Source organism: Carlito syrichta, unplaced genomic scaffold, assembly GCF_000164805.1.
Source record: "Carlito syrichta isolate Samal-C Ts95f unplaced genomic scaffold, Tarsius_syrichta-2.0.1 Scaffold305037, whole genome shotgun sequence".
NCBI classification, from domain to species: domain Eukaryota; kingdom Metazoa; phylum Chordata; class Mammalia; order Primates; family Tarsiidae; genus Carlito; species Carlito syrichta.
This window is the reverse complement of record NW_007249133.1, coordinates 438946-444949: the sequence shown is the minus strand read 5'-3', so window position 1 is coordinate 444949 and position 6004 is coordinate 438946. Positions and strand designations below refer to the sequence as shown.

Here is a 6004-nt window from a genome sequence, read left to right as displayed (position 1 = left end):
GAGACTCCAATTAAAAAAAAAAAAAAATCCAACAAAAACCAAAAGTGTAAATTATATAGGAAAAGCAGAGTATGTGAGATGTTTCAAAATCTTTGAAATTTTAATGACAATATATTAATATTAGCTTAACAAATAATGCGATTAGGTATATACAGAGTATGCATCTGTGCCAAATGTCACTTCAAGCTCTTTCCATAGATTAATTCATTTTATCTTTCCACATCTGCAAAGAGAGGTACTATTAGTACAAGTTGATTTTTCAGATAAGAAAATCTAGGCTCAGAGAGGTTATGTAATTTGTTTATCAATAAAATTTTTCTTTAGCTACTCTAAAATATAATCCAACTTCACTATAATGTATTAAAAGAATATAATATAAACATAAAATAACTTTTCAAGATAAAGTCATTTAAATGCTTTTATTCTAAGACTGAAGACATGTTGCAGATCAAAATGAAGATTAACAACTTGGACATGCTTAGCCCAATGATTACTAATTAACGATTAACTTATTGTCATTAAAAGCTATGCAAAGCCAGGTGCGGTGGCTCAAGCCTGTAATCTCAGCACTTTGGGAGGCTAAGGCAAGTGGATTGCCTGAGCTCGTGGGTTTGAGACCAGCCTGGGCAACTTGGCAAGACCTGGTATCTACAATAAACTTAAAAAAAAATTAGCTGGGTGTGGTAGCACACGCCTGTAGTTCCGGCTACTTGGAAGGCTGAGGCGGAAGGATCGCTGGAGCCCAGCGGGTCAACGCTGGTGTGGCCATGAACGTGCCACTGCACTCCAGCCTGGGCAATGGGGTGAGACTCCAATTCAAAAAAAAAAAAAAAAAAGCTATGCGTGGACGTAGATAATGGTAGCTTAAAAAAAAAGTAGAATCATTAAAGTGAAAAACTCTTTCAATTTATTTCAATTTAATTTGAGTAACAGGATTGAGCTAACAGTAGTCTAATCTTCTACCCAATGTTTAAAAAATAAATTTTAGTACAAAAATATATATTTTAGAGGACAATATCTTATAGATGAGTAAACATAGGTTGTGAAGTGACAGCTTCTGATCACAAAGTAAGTCATTAAAAGTAACCTACCTAGGATTCAAAAGTTATTGAACTTTTCCTTCGTGGTCACACCACAAACCATAAAAAATGTGTGGTGTGCCATCTGAAATAAATCAGCCTTCACTGGTACTGTAAATAGTTTTTTCTAGACCATTAGCCAAACAGAAATCTCATTAGTTTATTAAACATACATCAGCCACAATCCTGTTTACTTAAGACTCAAAGAGAATATGCCAATCTCCATGAAATTGGGTGAAATCTTAGATGCTCTCTTGTCTAATGCTCCCTCAGAGCAGGAAGTACTCTAAAACCATATTGGAAAGTTGGTCAGTTCCCACTGAATATATTTCAGTGATTGGATTCACTCTACTTTAAGAAATAACTTCTTCAACTTTGACAGTAATATTGGCAATGGAAATTCTAAACCTAAATCAAAATTTGCTTCCTCAGATTTTGACCCATTTGTTTTTTGTTTTTTAATTTAAAAAAACAGAGATGAGGTCTTCCTATGTTGCCCAGGCTGGTCTCGAACCCCTAGGCTCAAGCAGTCCACCAGCCTCAATCTCTCAAAGTGTAGGGATTACAGGTGTGAGCCACCCTACCCAGCCAGACCCATTTGTTTTTGTTCTACCAAATGAAGCTACACAGTTCACCCCCTTTCCTGCTTTAGCACCTGTGGTACATGTAGACAGCCATCACATCTCCCTAAACTCTTTCCAGGCTAGTTGTGTCCAGCTGCTCCAGAATTTCTTATAGGACTGTTTTCCAATTTCTTTCTTTTTTTCTTTTTTTTGAGTTGGAGTCTCACTCTGTCACCCAGACTGGAGTGCAGTGGTCGCTCCCGGCCACCGCAGCCTCGACCTGCTGGGCTCCGGCGATCCTTCCGCCTCAGCCTTCCAAGTAGCTGGAATTACAGGCATGCGCTACCACGCCCGGCTGATTTTTTGATTTATTGTAGAGATGAGGTCTCGCTGCTCAGGCGGGTCTCGAACCCACGGGTTCAGGCAATCCACTCACCTCACCCTCCCAAAGGCGCGGGATTACAGGCTGAGCCACCAATTTCTTATTGGATAGTTAATGTTCCTGCTGAAACAGGATTCATGAAATGGCTCCTGTGTCCCAAAGCCATCTGAATTTTGTAGATTACAGTGTAACCATGGCTACCTCCACACTGTTATCAATGCAGCCTCGGTCTGTGCACTTTAGTTGTATTTTTAAGCATTCTGGTCACACATTTGATTGCAACTGAGTGTGTGTTAAGTTACAATTTTGAGTCATTGACATTAACTTCCATCACATTACGTCTCTTTCACTCTAGCTTTCCATCCATCACAGGTTTCTCTGCCTTGGCTCAATCTGTCGCCCTGACACAGGTTGCTCTCTGCACAGCTATCCTTTAAGCTCTGTACAACGTGCACACCCGATAAGTGGTTTCTTGTGTTTTCAACCAAGTCATGAATCAACAACTCTGAATAGGTCAGGGACCCGGACCAAGACCTTCAATCCACCACCGGGGTCCTCGGTCCCGGCAGATAGATAATGACGTACGGAGGACACATATCAAATAGCTCCGCTTGGATAAACTCCTAAAGAATTTTGCAACCAGAAAATCTAGCAGACGTTATTCTAATTTCAGCAGATATTCAAGTTTTGTGTCACATCATTTAGATTTTTATTTTTAAATTTCTTTGGGGCGGGCAGTTCAAGAACACCATACATTTTTCATGATTAGAGCTGCTCAGAGGGCTATAAAGCAATAATTCCATGAATTAGTAATTATCATCCCCACGGGCAGATTTGAAAATAAGCCTTGGTGAGCCAGTCACATAATTAAGCTGACACAGAGTGGCAGGTCTAGAACCAGGGTTCCACATGTTCTGACTAGTTCTAAATGGCCATTTCTATTAACAAAATGACTTGTTCTATTAACTGAACAGTTAATAGAACACTCTCCATCACTATCATATCATACCCAGGGAGATATCCCCTTCTTGAGTCTGTGTGGCGTCCTCTCATAATACCACCATCTCATTTTCCTTCTGCTTTTACCATCATTTCACAATCAAAACCCACATGCTTCTCATTCAACCAGAAAAAGAACATGAAAGTGCCTGAACACATCTGTTGACATAAAATAGCTCACCTGCATATTCAGACACACACAGAAAACTGTTTCTAGCACGTGAAAAATCTAACAATGCCACTGTGTAGGACACATGATCCAAGGCAGCATTTTAGCAGAGCCATCTTTAATTAGTGACATCAACACTACAGACAGTTCAGCTCTCCCTACAGTCTCTTTATCAAGCAAATCGGCATAGGATAATAGCGAGGATGTGGGATTTTAGTCCGAAAAAGAGAACCTGCATTTCTCCCCCAACGTTTGCTAGTTTCCAAGAGACTATGCCGGGACCCCTGACCTCACTCTGCTCTCTCCTCAAGTAGTCTTTTCCAAAGCAATGGTGCCATTTCCCAAACTATAAGTCAGGCGCTTACTAACGCATTTCTAATGTGTAGGTCTCCCCTTGAGCTTGAGCACTGTGCGTCCCACTTCCCTCAAAATTCCCTTACGAGCTCTCTCAGGCCTTTCACACCCAGCATGGCCCAAACTCAACTCACTATCTCATCCCTGTTCTCCAGTGATCCTAATTTTGATAGAGTAGGCGGCTTATGCCTGCTTCAGGGCTGTAGGAGAGTTCCAAGGTCACTGATGCCTGCAGCAGCTGGTGCAAAACCACGTGTGCAAAACCATGAGGCAAGCGGCCTCGCTGTAGGAAACTTCACACCCACCTAAATGCTATAGACGCTTATCAGGTACACCTGCGGCACTGTAGTCCTTTATCCAGGATGCTGGCGGTTAAGAGCCAGCCACCGAGGCAAGATTAGCTTAGAGACCCCCCTGGAGCATGTGCATCAATAGCTGAGGTTGACCTAAGAGGACCATGACTTACTTTTACCTTCATTATATGCTCATTATAATATCATTTACATTGTGGTTTTATAAATTTCCACCCATCAGGGTGCCCCGACAGTTGGTATGACTCTATAAAGCCTGAAACTCCCCAACCTGACATGAGGAAGGAGTAGAGAAGACCCGGCCCTAAGACCACCAATTTCTAGGAAAAGCCCACCCAAACCCATTCCTCAACACTCCTAAGAGTAAAAGATGGAGCTGCCCAATAGTTGGGGGCAAAAACAACAGATTTCTGTAGACTGTTTCTGCCCACTCCCCTCTCTGGGGAGTGGACTCTTCTTTGTTTAATAAAGCTACATGCTTTTCCAGCTCCTCTGTGTGCCTGTTTGGGAATTCATTCCAAACGTGAGCACAAGAACCTGTGACCAACCTTCTCACACTGGGAGCAGCACCCCACCCCTCCTCCTGGCAACAATTTCAGTCCCCACTACCCACCAGATATCCCTACCAGAAACTTGGGAAACATCCTGGGTTCTACCTTGGGCATTCCTCACAACAAGTCTCTACATCCTGCAGTTCAGCAGCCACCAACCTTTTTGGCATCAGGGACCAGTTTTTTGTGCAAGACAATTTTTCCGCTGGGGGTTGGGGTGGGGAATGGAGTGTGGGAGGAAGGGGATCATCGGGCCATCGGGCATCAGATGCTCATAAGGAGGGCCAACCTACATCCCTTACATGTGCAGTTCACAATAGGGCTCGATCCTATGAGAATCTAATGCCCCCCTAATCTGACACAAGGCAGAGCTCCGCTTACCCCTGCTCACCTCCTGCTGTGTGGCCCGGTTCCTAACAGGCCACAGACCAGTACCAGTCTGGTCCTGGGGTTGGGGACCCCTGCTGTAGTTCCAATTAAAACACAATCTTCAACGCTGTCCTCCTACCTTTGTTCCTACTGTGACCTTCCTAGCTCACACCCCACACTTTCCCCCTGAATACAGCTAAAGCTATTTAACTGGTTCCCCCTCTACTCTTTTTTATAAAACCACAATGTAAATGATATTATAATGAGCATATAATGAAGGTAAAAGTAAGTCATGGTCCTCTTAGGTCAACCTCAGCTATTGATGCACATGCTCCAGGGGGTCTCTAAGCTAATCTTGCCTCGGTGGCTGGCTCTTAACCGCCAGCATCCTGGATAAAGGACTACAGTGCCGCAGGTGTACCTGATAAGCGTCTATAGCATTTAGGTAGGTGTGAAGTTTCCTAGAGCGAGGCCGCTTGCCTCATGGTTTTGCACACGTGATTTTGCACCAGCTGCTGCAGGTATCAGTGAGCTTGCAGCTCTCCTACAAGTTGCAGTTCACCACAAACAGGGAGATCTTTCCACAATCTAGAGCTTTTTCTGTGTTAACTCGCTTAGAATCCAAGCCTCCAGCTGCATCCACATTGCTTCAAAGGGCACGATTTCATTCTTTTAGGTGGCTGCTTAGTATTCCATGGTGTATATATCCCACATTTTCTTTATCTAGTCCACCAATGATGGGCACCTAGGTTGGCTCCATGTTTTTGCTATTGTGAACAGTGATGCAATAAACATATGAGTGCAGGTGTCTTTTTGGTAGAACGATTTATGTTCCTTTATGCAATATATCCATATGACAAATCTGCACACATGCCCCCTGAATCTAAAGTAAAATAAATCTAAAAAAATCCCCAATCTTATCATGTTACTCCCTTGCTTAAAATCATTCTATTTCTTCCCCTAGAAAAAAGTTCCAATTTCCTCCTGTGCGTTTTAGGGCTTTCGAGCCTCATCTTCAGCCACTCCCTCGCTTCCAACCCTAGTAGATGTCTCTCGTGTCTTTAAACTCACCATGCTCTTGAATGGTGTGCAGCTTACAGGGCTCTTCTTGCGTTTATAGCCTTAGAATGCAGTGGCGGGTGTATGGAATTACTTCCACTGCAGTACAAAGAGTACTGGAGACCACTCCACCCAGATTCAGGGAAGGGCTGGAAGGGCAGGGGAGGG

The 6004-nt window shown here is 43.2% G+C and overlaps 1 protein-coding gene across 1 annotated transcript in view; it reads right to left on the bottom strand.

Annotated features, from left to right (window-relative positions):
- Nucleotides 1-6004, bottom strand: part of ADGRV1 (adhesion G protein-coupled receptor V1) — a 555854-nt gene that overhangs the window by 200925 nt on the left and 348925 nt on the right. The gene's annotated exons all lie outside the window — the stretch shown is intronic.